General features: G+C 33.8%; 1 protein-coding gene across 2 annotated transcripts in view; it reads left to right on the top strand.

The window, feature by feature from the left end:
• Positions 1 to 221: 221 nt before the first annotated feature.
• LOC100578705 overlaps positions 222 to 13,515 on the top strand; it is an 81,906-nt gene continuing 68,612 nt past the window's right edge. For both annotated transcript variants that reach the window (XM_026442368.1, XM_026442367.1), the window contains exon 1: positions 222 to 705. The gene's annotated coding sequence lies outside the window, so the exon portion shown is untranslated. The remainder of the gene's footprint in view (positions 706 to 13,515) is intronic.

The raw sequence follows: 13,515 nt of genomic DNA, 5'->3' as shown, positions 1-13,515 counted from the left end.
ATAAAATTTTCCAAACAAAATTTTTCAAATGATAATTTTATTCTAAATAAAAATTTCATATTTTTTAACGTATATTATAAATTTATTTATTTAATTCCAGAAACAAATTCTGAATTTTTAAAAGAGGACAGTCTCGAAACGCCTTTACGATTGGCATAGAAACTTTCTCTACTGTCGCGGAAACAGTTGGCAGCAGTGTCGTCTCGTGGGGCACGGCTCGGCAAGCATCGGTCGTTCAGTCAAGAAACTCGACTGCACCGAATCACTACTAAGCTAGGTTAAATTCATAAGAGCCAGGAGCGCGCTGCTCTTTCTTAGCTGTGCTTACATAGTGACTTTTCTGCTGAATTTGTGCCGCGATTTCTTCCAAGTGAGAAAATTCGAGTGCCGTAATTATTCGTGACGGATCGTTAGTGTTCCTGAGTTCTCGCAGGTTAAAGGACGAAACAGGCGGGACAGAGACGGCGAGAATTCATTGGTTTCTTTTTTTCAATTCCATAATTCGAACGCATGGTGCTCCTGAACTCTTTTTTCGGACTTTTATTACAATCCACTGCCAAAATAAGGGCAGCCTGGTGACAGTGATGAGTGTTTCTTTGCTTGTGTTCGTCGAAGCCGTTGTCGAGGCTTACGTGACTGTGACCGTGACTGCTGTGCCGCCGCCACCGCGATGTGCTTCGCAAGCTCGGCCACCAAGGAGATGCTGTAAGTATAATTTTTTATCTATGAATATTTCCAAACATCGCTTTTCATTACCCGCGAAATCACGGTGGCTTCGTCGACTAGTCCTACATGCCCATTACCGATAGCCTCTCCGTGCTTGTTTATGTACTGCAGATGGTACGAAGGTCGGTCCGGAAATGGGTCGAAATCGTGATTTCCTATCGCAATCATTTCTTCTTCGTGTATTATCTTCTTTTCATATTAAGAATTTGATACAAGGATGAATTAAATTATCTCTTTTTTTTTCATTCTGTTTCTCACGAAGATTCATATTTCATTTGATATAAATATTTTGAGACTATCTCACCATTTACGTTTTAGCATAAAATATACATTTGTAAATAAAATGATTTACGTTTCCATCACGAGAAATTCTCGGTTATTGATTCGAAGGAATATCCAACAGTAAGAATTTATTCGCGGGTCGGAACGAAAGTCGGTAGCGTAACGAGACCGTTGCTCTTCGCTCGATAATGTACAATTGCAGATGGATATTTTTCACCGTAGTAAGTACCCATTTCTTCGTGTTCTACCCGGCCTGTATTTTTTCCCCTCATTCGCAAAAGATAACGAATGCGTTTAAGCGGGGCAGTTTTTTCGATGTGGTCGCTGCGCAATAAAGACAGCTCAAGGCAACGCTAACATGGTGGCTGTTGCCGACGGAAACGTTGAAAGTCCGACGAAAAGGGTTTCCGATCGTTCGACCGACGCATTTCCTATTTCCGTCCGTCTTCCGACCGTTCTCTCTCGAAGCCATAGATTTCTCGACGTGTCACGCTCGCCCGTGAGATCGCTACGTGTATGATGCGTGCGTGTGTATGTGTGTCTGTTTGCGCGTGTATGTATACATGCACATAATACGTGTACATTTCCACATAGCGGAGCCACCTCTCCGCTTTAGCCGCTCGTTGAAAATGAAAACCATGTATGCGTGTTCTCGGCCCGCCTTGAAATTGGTAATATGAACATTTCATCGGGAACAGTTCCGATTTCGAAATTCGAGCTCTCACGGAAGCCCGGTCTCTTCTACCATTGAAACGGATTCCAGTCTCATGGTGCATGGAAATGCAATTAGTCACGCGTGAAATTATTACGATTCTTCCGCTCATGATCGTAAAAGCGATCAAATTATGATAATCTGTCCGTGATAACATCCATTATGACGGGCATCAAGGAAAATGAATATTGAAACGTCAGGAAATTCCGTAACTTTAGTCACTTGATACACGGTACATATATATATATACAATCGTGCAACTGACTCGAGTAGTAATCGGTTTCGAATATTATTTCATTTCTCGTTGAAAATAGTTTCGTTCGACGTGACAATTTTCGTTTAGATTTTACGTACACGGAAATTTAGAATACTGTTAAGGCATTCCAGTGATATTTAATCGTATAGATATTGTATTGATGAGCTTGGTGATGCGAAGTCGTGCGATTTTTTTCGAAAGGTGCTCGACTTGGCGTCAATGCACGCGGCTTTGCCTATCTATGAAAATTGATAGCCATTTATGTAACACGGTATGCAGATTCATGAGAGAATCCAGAAGCGATTAGACGCCATTTTTCATGGCGTCCTTAATTCATTAAGCAAATAAGGAGTAACGGTTGTCCGTGCGACTGTGTCGCGTCAGTGACGTGTACCGTTCCGAGCAACAGATTTTCGATGTCGTTGTTTTCCTTCAAAACATCATACATCTTCTACGTTATCACGTTTTTTTGTTACTTATTTTTTCCTTCTTAACGTTAAAGTTGGTAAACTCATCGATAAATTTCAGATTAAAATTTATAGATTTCAGATTTTACGCTTTTTCAATTACTACAAAGATACAGATGAATCAATAACGACTTTTAATTTTAATTATTAGATATCGATGAATTCGTAAAAAAATTTCTATTTTTAATATTTTTTAGTACCATATATAAGACAAATAATATTCGTTTTATTTATTATTCTTAATTTTTTTCAATATTCTAAATTTTCAAAAATTTAGAATAACTTATTAATATATGTATTTCATGTTCCAATTATTTTTAATTAAATATTAATATTTTCTTTGAATAATTAATATGATCGAAATAACGCAAACAAAAGTGAAATTTTGTACCAATGAATTTAAGAATAATATAAAATATTAAAAATCATCTTTATATTATTTATATACATTTGTAATGATTCTATGATATATTTATCATTTTTTCAATAGTTTCAAAATTTAAAATACAACATTAAAATATATATATATATGTGTATATAGGTAATCTACCAAGAAAAATTGAATTTTCTCTGCATCAGATCGTTCAATTTTTACCCACATACGAATTCCCATCGTTTATTTAAATTTATAGGATCGGGAATATTTATGGGGCCGTTGAAGGTGCTCGAAGGCGAGACATTTCGCCTGAAATCGACGTCGTTCATAAATTTCCTCCCCCTTTTCCACCACCGCTCTTCTTGGACCGATATTAGAAATCGATTCTACGTTTGTCATGTTTCGACTACGTGTGTTATTTATCTCATAGCGCAAAGATTGCAAAAAAAAGAAAAAAATATTTTCGTGCGAAGAAAAGAGAAGGAAAAAAGAAAGCGGGAAAAGAAAAAATGTTGACTCGTTGCAATTCCAGTTTCTACGAGTCTGCTGCAAGTCATGAAAAGTAAACTTATCACTTTGTTGCGTTAATGATCTGCGCTATGCGCGTAAGAATATGCAAATAACCCTGTTTCTCGATTATTAGAGATGCAATATGGTTATACTCTTATCTCTATCTGAAATATCGCGATTAAAAATTAAAATTCGATAAAATCAGTATACAAGTTTTATCTTATGAGAGATACAATTTTTTTTTTTTTTTACATGAATATTCAAAATAAATTTTATACTTTGTAACGTTGGCAAACGAGTCCTTGAAATTTGAATATATGTGAAAATAGTAGAGTGTTAAATATTAATATACGAATAAAATTGATAATATTGGTAAAAATAGATTGGGAAATTGAAAATGTTTATAACAATTATGTAATGGTTATGAGTATATAAAATCATTTTAATAAAAGTAATATAGGATTATTTAAATTGGTATATATAGTATAGGAATTTAGTAAAAAAATAATCTTTTAATTATAAATGTTATAATTATTTTAGCAAAAATAAATATTTTTTTTACAAACGTATCTTGAAATGTAAGATAGTAACGAAGCCAGTGTAATTATCTTGATAAGTACAATAGTGCATTAAAATGGAAATATTAGGAAAAGAAAATAATTTTTTAATTTTATATACAAAGCTGACTAGTGAATGTTTTAAAATAAAAGTTTGAGCTAATTTTTCTCTTTCACCTCTAATCCAGTCTCGCCATTATTCTCTCTTTTATCACCTTTTTTTTTTTTCCCATTTATGTGCCGCCATTCTTGTTTTTCTACCTTCTTTATCGCACTTTTTATTCTCTCTCTCTCTCTTCTTTTTTTTATCATCATCTCCTTTATCTCTCTCTTTTATTTCGCCTTTTATTTTTATCCTTTGTCATACCTCTCTTTTACGCCATCTGTATCATCCTCTACTTTCGCGCCATCTGTACAGCCTTCTCTTTCATTCTCTCTCTCTTTTTCGCCGTCTTCCTCGCCCTTTGATTTCTTCTCAACGCTCACGCGTCCTTTTTTTCATTCTTCTCTTTATATTTTTCTTCTTCCCATTGTCTTCTCCGCTAATTCGACATTTTATTTCTTTCTCGTTTAAATTTTTCATATTTTTTTCCCCTTTCTTCTTCATTTTTTATTATTATTATTATTATTCCTCTCTTAACTTTCTAACCTCTATTGTATCGTATTGTTCACTTTTTTTTTCTCTCTCTCTGCATCGAAATTCGCGAAGATAAGAAGAAGTCGATGATCATAGTCGGAAGGTCGAGAATAAAACGTCGAGGAGACCAGTGTAAACGATGGTTAAAGAACGAAATTCGTCGTTGATTTCCGTGCGGGTTTCTCGCGCGTGGAAAAAGTGGGTTGAGCGCCACTCGGCCTGCAGGACCGCCTAGTTTTTGTCAGAATCGATTTGTCGAGGAGGCGTACACGGATCGCGGACATTGAGACGCTTCCGAGTCGTCTTCCCTCGTACTCGTATAATCTACTGTTATCAGGTATAGTGTTATCACCTTCTCGAAAAAATAAATCAGGTATATCATAGTTGTTGCAATTAAAAATATTGATTCGAATTTATTTTTATTTTAACGTACGATAATTAAAGGAAAGAAAAAAAAAAAATGCTTTATCGTAACATCATACGAGATGTTTACACGAGGAAGTTGTAACATTGAAAAAAAAAAAAATTAATAAATAAATTTTATATCATATGTTTTCAGCAATTTGATATTTGCTAAGTATTCTTCTTTCTATTATGCCTATGTGTATATGCGATATACTTGTTAAGTACAGGTTACTCGAATCCAATCCATTTGACACTTTATTCCAATAAATTAAGTTATTTGCATGAATAAATAATTCGGTATCATCGTAACGATGCGAATATTATTATTTATTCGATTTGAAACGTAATATCAATGTTTCTACGTACTACTCATTAATCAAATTCTTAACTTTAATATTACTTTCCAAGCAGTGAATTTGTCGCTTGCTAGACTCGATATATCTTTTCGAGTTGCTGCACCCGTCATAGTCATTTCATTTCAACTCGCTTGATTAATCTTTAAAACGTGACTAATTTTTTAAAGACTGATTTATCGTACGGATATATATATATATATATATAATAATAATAACAATAAAACACTTATTCAAATTTTTTAACAAAACTTTTCTCTTTCTCTTTCTCTTTCAATTAATTTTTATATAATTAATAACACCGTCATTCGTAAATGGAAATTTTCATTAATGAAACATTTCCAAGTTCTTTCTATAGCTTCTTATAGTCGTTCAAGGATTGATTTTTTTCCAAAAATTTAAACTTTAACATAACCGCGTTACATAAACCGCCACTAATCATTCAAATTTTAATAAAAATCTCTTCTAGTATTACTATCTGAATTTCATTTTCTATTCTACAGCACCATATGTATAACTAATACACGAATATAAAAATAATTAATTTTATAATTATATAAAACATCGAATTTTAACACAAAAATTTTTAACGATATTTTGACTTTCTCCTAACATGTCCAATTAATTTTACAACTTCCGTGATTGTAAAATGGAAAGTTTATTGATTAAATTTTTCCAAATTCCTATAAAATGAGTAACGATAAAATAATCGAATTTTACTAAAAACTTTTCATAATTTCCTTTTATCCTTTAAATTTCCTTTTCCTTCGAATTTCGCTTCGCCAAATTTCTAAATTTAAAGATTAATTTTCCTAGAAACTGTGCATAAAAATAACTATAACTATCGATCCCTGTACTCCAACGTTTCGTTCGCCGAAATTTTTCTAACAAAAAAATCTCCAACAATATTTCTCCCCGGGAAAATTGCCTTTTAAAAATCTTCATCTTTCGCGTAATCGCAAAATGGAAAGTTTTACTTAGACGGGGAATAAATCGAGGAATCCGGCATATTGACGCAAATACCTATATATATATATACACGTACATGATTGATTTGATTCAGAGATATCGCGACAACGGCAAGAAGATTCGTTCGGCGGCCATGATAGAAAGTGCGGTGTGTAGGTGGGGGAGGAGGGGCTAGGAGGGGGAGGAGGAGGAAAATGGCGAGGAAGAAAATTGACTGTACGAAATGGTATTTACTCGATTCGAATGAAAATTGCAAACTCATTGGTTGTCAAAGGGAGATGGAGCCAGTTTCGCGGCTCGCCGAAAACTCTTCTTTTCCGCAGCGAGCAAAAATCAACCATTGGCCATTCATTTCATCGGTGGCCATTAACTTTTTACATCAGCTTTTTCGTTACTATCCCTCCCTTTATCCATCCATCTGATCGAAAATTCGATCGAGAGTTGTACGCAGAAATTCTGTATCACGGGATGATGAATGAAGAAAACCCAATGAATTATTCATCTTCATAATTAATCTCGTCGCGCTGTTTATTATTGACATTCCGCGCCTGCGCACAACCGACATTCGATCAGCGGCCATTTGCATTTTCAATTCCCATCGATTCGATTTTATCGTAGATCGTAGTTGTTGAAAAATTTGTTATTGGGGAAATTTTCGAGAAGAAAATCATTTTATCGACAGGAACGAATATTTTTTTCGGAAGAAAATAAAGAAATTGATAAATTATTAGAGGTATTAATTTGTCCAAAGATTTCGCGTGTGGTGGAAAACTTTGAAAGGGTTTGAATGAATGACTTTGAGAAAATTAGCTCGTTTTAAATTATTCTGATTAATGTTTACGATTCAATTGTTTTTTAAATTGGATGGAAAAGAAATTCGTAAGTGAAAGGGGAATTTTTTTTTCGTATCATCTGAATTAATTATTCGGGTAAAAAGAAATGAGTTTCAGAGATAAGGGTAATTAAATTGTAAATTGTGGATGTAATTTTAAAAAGTTTGGCAAAGAATGACTCGAAACTCGAGAAGAATCGTAAGAGAGAGAGGATGTTGTAATATATATATTATTTAAACGAGAAAATTTCTTCTAAAAAGAAGCTGTTGTTATTGTTTAAGAAGAAACGATCAAAAGAAGCGAGGATATTGTAACAAAATTTGCTTTCGGTCACATTGTCATTACAAAAATATTTAAAATTCATTAGAATTGTTTGCCACCGGTTATTTTCATAACCAACAGTCTTTTATCGGATGGAACGGTGAAATGTTTAAAAAACACGATAAGTCTTGACACGAAGTGAAATTGTCGAGGCATATTAAGACAATTTGTTAAACAACGTACGTTCTCTCTGAATCGAATCTTTACGAAAGATTCGTAATTTTATTACAAATCGTAGAACAATATGTACGACGAAAAAAACAAATTCATGAACAATCATTGACAATTAAAATTTCGAGCAAATATATTAATTTAATAATAGCAATGGAAATATCAATTCTGAAAATTTACACGTTTATTATATATATTAAATTTTATATAATATATATAATATTATATAATAATTATATATTAAATTTTTCTCGTTTTTATTTATATAAATCCTTTAAAATGCATGTTCGAGAGTAAAATTAAATAATTAATTTTTGCTAGTGGACAACTGCATTGAGAAAGTTACTCGTATTATCGAAAGCATTTTCGATCCAGAGAAAGTCACTATCTGATAGCGCTCTTAATGTAACGCGTCCTCCGATGAAAAAAATAATTTTCGAATAATAAACTTTCAACACTTTTACTCTTAAATATATTCGTATCCTTCGAAGAGAAACAAATTTTTATTGAATTTTATTAATCGCGGTGCGAGAGGTTTGAGCGAAGAAACTTGGGGGAAGATTTTAGTACCGATAAGTGGCCACAAGCGGCGCCTCGATCGAAGGCAGATTTCCTCGTATCAATCGGTGGCTCGCCACTGAAAACGCTGAACAAGATCCGTGATCGTCTTCCCACGTTTCATGCAAGAATTTCGGTGCAGGTGCAGTTTGGAACATTGGAATTATAATACAGCCAAGAATTAGCTAATAATTCATTCGATAAATCGTATTTCATCGGTCATTGCTCGATTAATATATATATATATATATACCGTGTATTATCGTATTGATTTATCACACGAGATTATGCCAATTAGAACGATATTCAAAGCGCGGACTCAAAGCAGGTGACCACGTGTTCACTTTGTTTCATTTAAAAGTTGACACATGATTTATACTTCGATATTCATCGCCAACGTTGTTATTAAATATTCATCCTTTTTTTTTTTTTTTTTTTTTTTTTTCTTTCTTCCATTAATCTACGATACATTCTTTTGGATAGATAATTTTAAATGTTTTATTCGTATTGGATATCGTTTTTTCGACGGGGGGAAAAAAAAGGAACATTTAGAGAAATTTTTATTAGGATTAGTATTATGAATATATATACTACATTCTTCTGGAAAATTAATTTTTTTTTTTCAATTTAAAATTCCAATTATAATATTCTTAATATTCATATCTTCAATATTTAATATTTTTTCTATAATAGGAATTTTTTTTTCGAAGAAATTTAAGAGAATTTATATAGGGATCCCTAGGATCAAAATGTAAAAATTTTTAATCAACCATCTATTTCTTTTAAAGCAAATTGTTTTTTTTTTTTTTTAGAAGCATATTAAGTAACGTGAAAATTCGTAATCGAAATGTATTTACATTGATAATTCGAGAATTGAAATACCGATGTTGATAATATCGTTTAACGCTCGTCGTCGAAAAACCAGGTTTTTTTTTCCTTGTTCCATTAAAAACAGAGATTTCGCCGGAGAAAATTCTTTTTCCCGGGCAATAGCATTATACACTCGCAACTTTTCCTATTCCTCCCCTATACCCGCGTTTTCGTGGAAACAGGAATTCCATTAAAGCTTTCAAATCGGCCGAGTCTTTCATCAGGCGGGATCGATTTTACCGTCATCGTCTATTCGAATTAAAGCTATATACCGCGCGTTCCAGACTTCGCGGAACATATCAATCTGTATGCATTGCACACGGGGGGGGGAGGGGAAAAGAATCAGTCTCTGCGGTTAAAATTAACGGGGACGAGAAATTGGCGAGGCTTGGGATTGACACGAAAACAAGATTCGATGAAATGAAAAGATAAAAAAATCTGACATGATAAACGAACATGATTCTTCTACAGATTACTTTCGTATAGTGATCTAATATCGTTATTAGACGTGTAACAATTATCGAATATGTACAAAGTGCTAATTTATTAGCACGTTTTAGAATAGATAAATAGAAATTATTAAATACAAAAATGATATTTATCAAGTTATAAATTATATGCTGTATAGAGTGTTAATATTGAGTGTTAATATCTTTATTCACAATTTTTTTTATTAAATTATAATTGAAGTTTAAAAACGTAAAACGAAGCGAGAGAGAAAGTTCGATGATACGATGGAGATAAAGATTGTGTATACACTTTTCGATTCTAGTGATCGAAAAAAATTTCACGTTGTTCGAGACAACGTTCTATCATCGTCTTGCTTTAGTCTCGTTCTAACGAAAACTTAAAAATTAAACTCAAAACTTTCTCGTTAATTTCAGTCTTTGGAATCCTCAATTTCCCAAAAAATTTTCCAATAAATATATCAACGCGTTATATATGTATATATACAGATATACGTATAGCAATTTCAGTATCCTTCGCGATGTATTTACGAAGAAGCTTAACGCCGTATCGAAGTAAAGTTTTTGTCGAAGACAAACGTATGCGGTGCTCGATCGATAAACGCACGCTTTAAGAAGTTTATCGGCTCAGCGTGTGTGTGGAGAATGCTTGGATTTTAACACGGTCACGGTTTCGTATCGATTTTCAGCGAATTTACGAAGCCTCTTTCTTTCTCTTTCTCTCCCTCCCCCCTCTCTCTCTCTCTTCGCGCGAGTTTTCACGAAACACCACTAGCGGCGTCTTACGCCGAAACTTGGCGACGAAATTCTGCGGGCAATTTGCACGATCGTATAGGCTGGCGCGCAAGTGGGTCAGCCTCTTGGTATCCGCGTGAAAAAAAGGCTTAAGGCGCTGTCTGCGGCGTTTCACTCGGCTCTTAACGTGTTCAACGCGAGATAAAGCCGATGTGAATCGTGGCTGATCGCGGAATTTCGCTCTCGGCGTTTTTTAGAATTTGCAAAAGTAAAAACGGATTTTGGCAGGATTTTTCTTATACGAAATTATTATACGACGAGATCGTTGGATTTTCGAACTACTTCGATGCTTGAATGGCGGTATCCGATAATTTCACTGGACTCATGTGGTAATTTTATTTATCGATTTAGATTATTTTCAAGTGATTGTGCGACGAGTCACAGATGCAGATTTATCATTAAGTAATTTATCTCGCGTCCAGCTGCTTCCAGCCATTTTCTTTGCCCTTATGTAGCAAGTTGTGAAAGTGTTAACATTTCCAACCATATTTCTGGGACGGTGGACACCGGTGTTAACACACTGGTTACCGCTTCACGCGCTACTCCAAGTATCCGCCGTATCGATTGCTGTCTGTTCGCAGACAGAATTGCACGGAAGAGCTATATCCCTGTTCTAAAGGTTCCTAAAGTAAAAATATCACGTTGAACATGTGAAAATAAAATGTTTAATCGATATCGTCTGAAACGAAATTTACTATATATATTTATGGAAATTTGTTTTTGAATCGATGACCGTTTTTTGTCAATCGATGCCAAATAATTACGCTTCTATAGTTGGAAAGAATTGTAATTTATTAGAATTTTATATATTTATACTTGACCAATACTAATAAAGAAAATTCGCATAGATTTCATTTCGAAATTTGTTCTTAAGTTAGAGATATCGTTCGATGCCAAAGAATTATTGTAAATTAGGAGAAAAAAAATGGCAATCGATCGAAATTATTCAATCTCGCGAGAAACGAGGAAGATGGAGGTTAAGTTGATTAAATAATATCGAAGATTAAATTATCCCATCGATTATGGATTTCTCGTTTCACGACCAAGTTTTATGTCGTTTCACTCACTCAGGATAGATTTGGCTTCGATACGAACGGGCCAGACGATTAAGGAACAGGCGAGGTGTATTTTCGTCGGCCTCGCCGACGAGGTATCGGTACCGCAAAATCACGTTGCGCCATTCCCACCAACATCGAACTTGCTTCTGCCAGAGAGAAACCAACACAAAACGTGCCTCGATTAAACCTCCTGTAGTCCTGTTACCGTCTAACGAACAATGAGAGAACGTTGGTATTCGGGCTCGACGATATTAATCCTGCTACCTGTTATAATACCTATTTAAATTTTTCTGCCTGCCCTCGTTTCGACAAATAAAAGTTAATATTTTGAAGAAAACATCGGTACTTTCATTTCATATCAAATGTCGAATGACATTTAAATAAATATAAATTAGAAAATTTATTATATTAATATATATTTAGAAATACTTTTTTTATTATAATCAAAAATATTTCCTCTAAGAATTTGCAAGGGAAACGATCTTTTAATAATTCTATAATACATGTTCGAACTAATTAAATTAACCAATAAATCAAAATATTTTTCATTAACCTATGAACAAACTAATCTTTAGATATTTAGATTAATAATCGTGCACGACACGTATACTCTTTGAAAATCTCGAATGAATCGAATTACTCGACATTTTCCATATTTAATCTACGAAAGGAAACAGTTTTCGAATCACACGAATGCGTTTGACGACTTACTTGGGAAACTTCCGATGAACCGAATTATCCAATAAATCAAAATATTTTCCATTAACCTATGAACGAAGCAATTTTTTGATTAGTGGTTGTACAACACGCGTCTGTCCCCTCTTTGAAAATCTCTCGAACGAATCGAATTATTCAATAGACACGAAGCGTTTTCCATATAAAATACATATTTAACCTAGGAACGAAACGATTTTTCGCGATTGTACAGCGCACGCCTGGGCTGCGTACTACTTGAATCATGTTCCAGACTGTCGATTCGCAAATAAATCGCGATAGACGTCGCTAAATCACATATGTTGCTTCGATGTGCAGTGGCACACCGTTTGGCGCTGCGATCGTGCAGCTTTGCACGCTCGCGACACATCCTGCCGCTCTCGAAAGACTGCTACGTGCCATTACCGGCTGACATGTTTGGACATCATTGTTTATAAGCACTTTTACACGCCGCTCAGAATACCGTGCGCCATTGTGTACAAAACGTTAATTGATCAAGGGAAACAAGTATACAATTTTGTAATATCTCATAGGCGATTATACTATATATATATATATATATATGTGCGATATAGGAAGTGATCCTTGTCGGTCATTCGTATTATATCTGTATTACAATGACGAGTGGGATTAGATACGCGACGATACGTGTTAATGTGTGTCATCGAGATTGCGACATAGAGATAAACCGATCTCTCAGTGTCGTATTTATGTATTATGTTACTTACAATTGTTGGTTAAGTTACAGTTTTAAGATGTCGAGTCTTTTGATCGATCTATACTTTGTATCTGATAATCTACTTAAATGTGTACACTGTATATTTGAGATCTGTATATCTCAAAGAAATCTTTTGATTTAGAAAAGAGTTATATCTGATAAAAGTGTAATGGAATATCTTTCCAAGTGAAACGGTGTGTTCTATCAATCGAAAGCAAATATTGTTTTCGAATACTTTGCATTAATGACGTCATAGGATCGATGTCGCGTAGTATGTTATATAGTATACCATAAATATTCATATAATTGATTTACATATTCATAATCATTCTTCATATGCAATTTTGTACAGGTTGAAAATTAATTTCCTTTTATTTTATTATTGCATGCCGTAACTCAACTTAATTTAATTTATCGTAGAATAATTCAAATCTAATATAACCTTTGAATTTGACGATATGTAATCTAACCTAACAACTCTCGATCTTGTATAAATTGCAATCCCAAACATATACGAAATCTTATATTCTTCTAGACTTTTCTAGAACTCGTTATTATTGCTAGAATTCACTGTCGAACAACGTTGTAAATTACGAGATTCATTGAACGTGAAACGGTTAAAGGAGGATAAAATGCCAAATATCTGATTCGAAGGGTTAATATTTCGTTCATTATAGGTTAGGAATCGAGTTGTACACCTAATAATAACACGTTATGAAAGTACTATTACGTGATGGAAATAAATCAATTTTATTTCTAA

Source organism: Apis mellifera, linkage group LG8, assembly GCF_003254395.2.
Source record: "Apis mellifera strain DH4 linkage group LG8, Amel_HAv3.1, whole genome shotgun sequence".
NCBI lineage: Eukaryota > Metazoa > Arthropoda > Insecta > Hymenoptera > Apidae > Apis > Apis mellifera.
The sequence above is the reverse complement of the archived record's forward strand: the minus strand, read 5'-3'. Positions and strand labels throughout refer to the sequence as shown.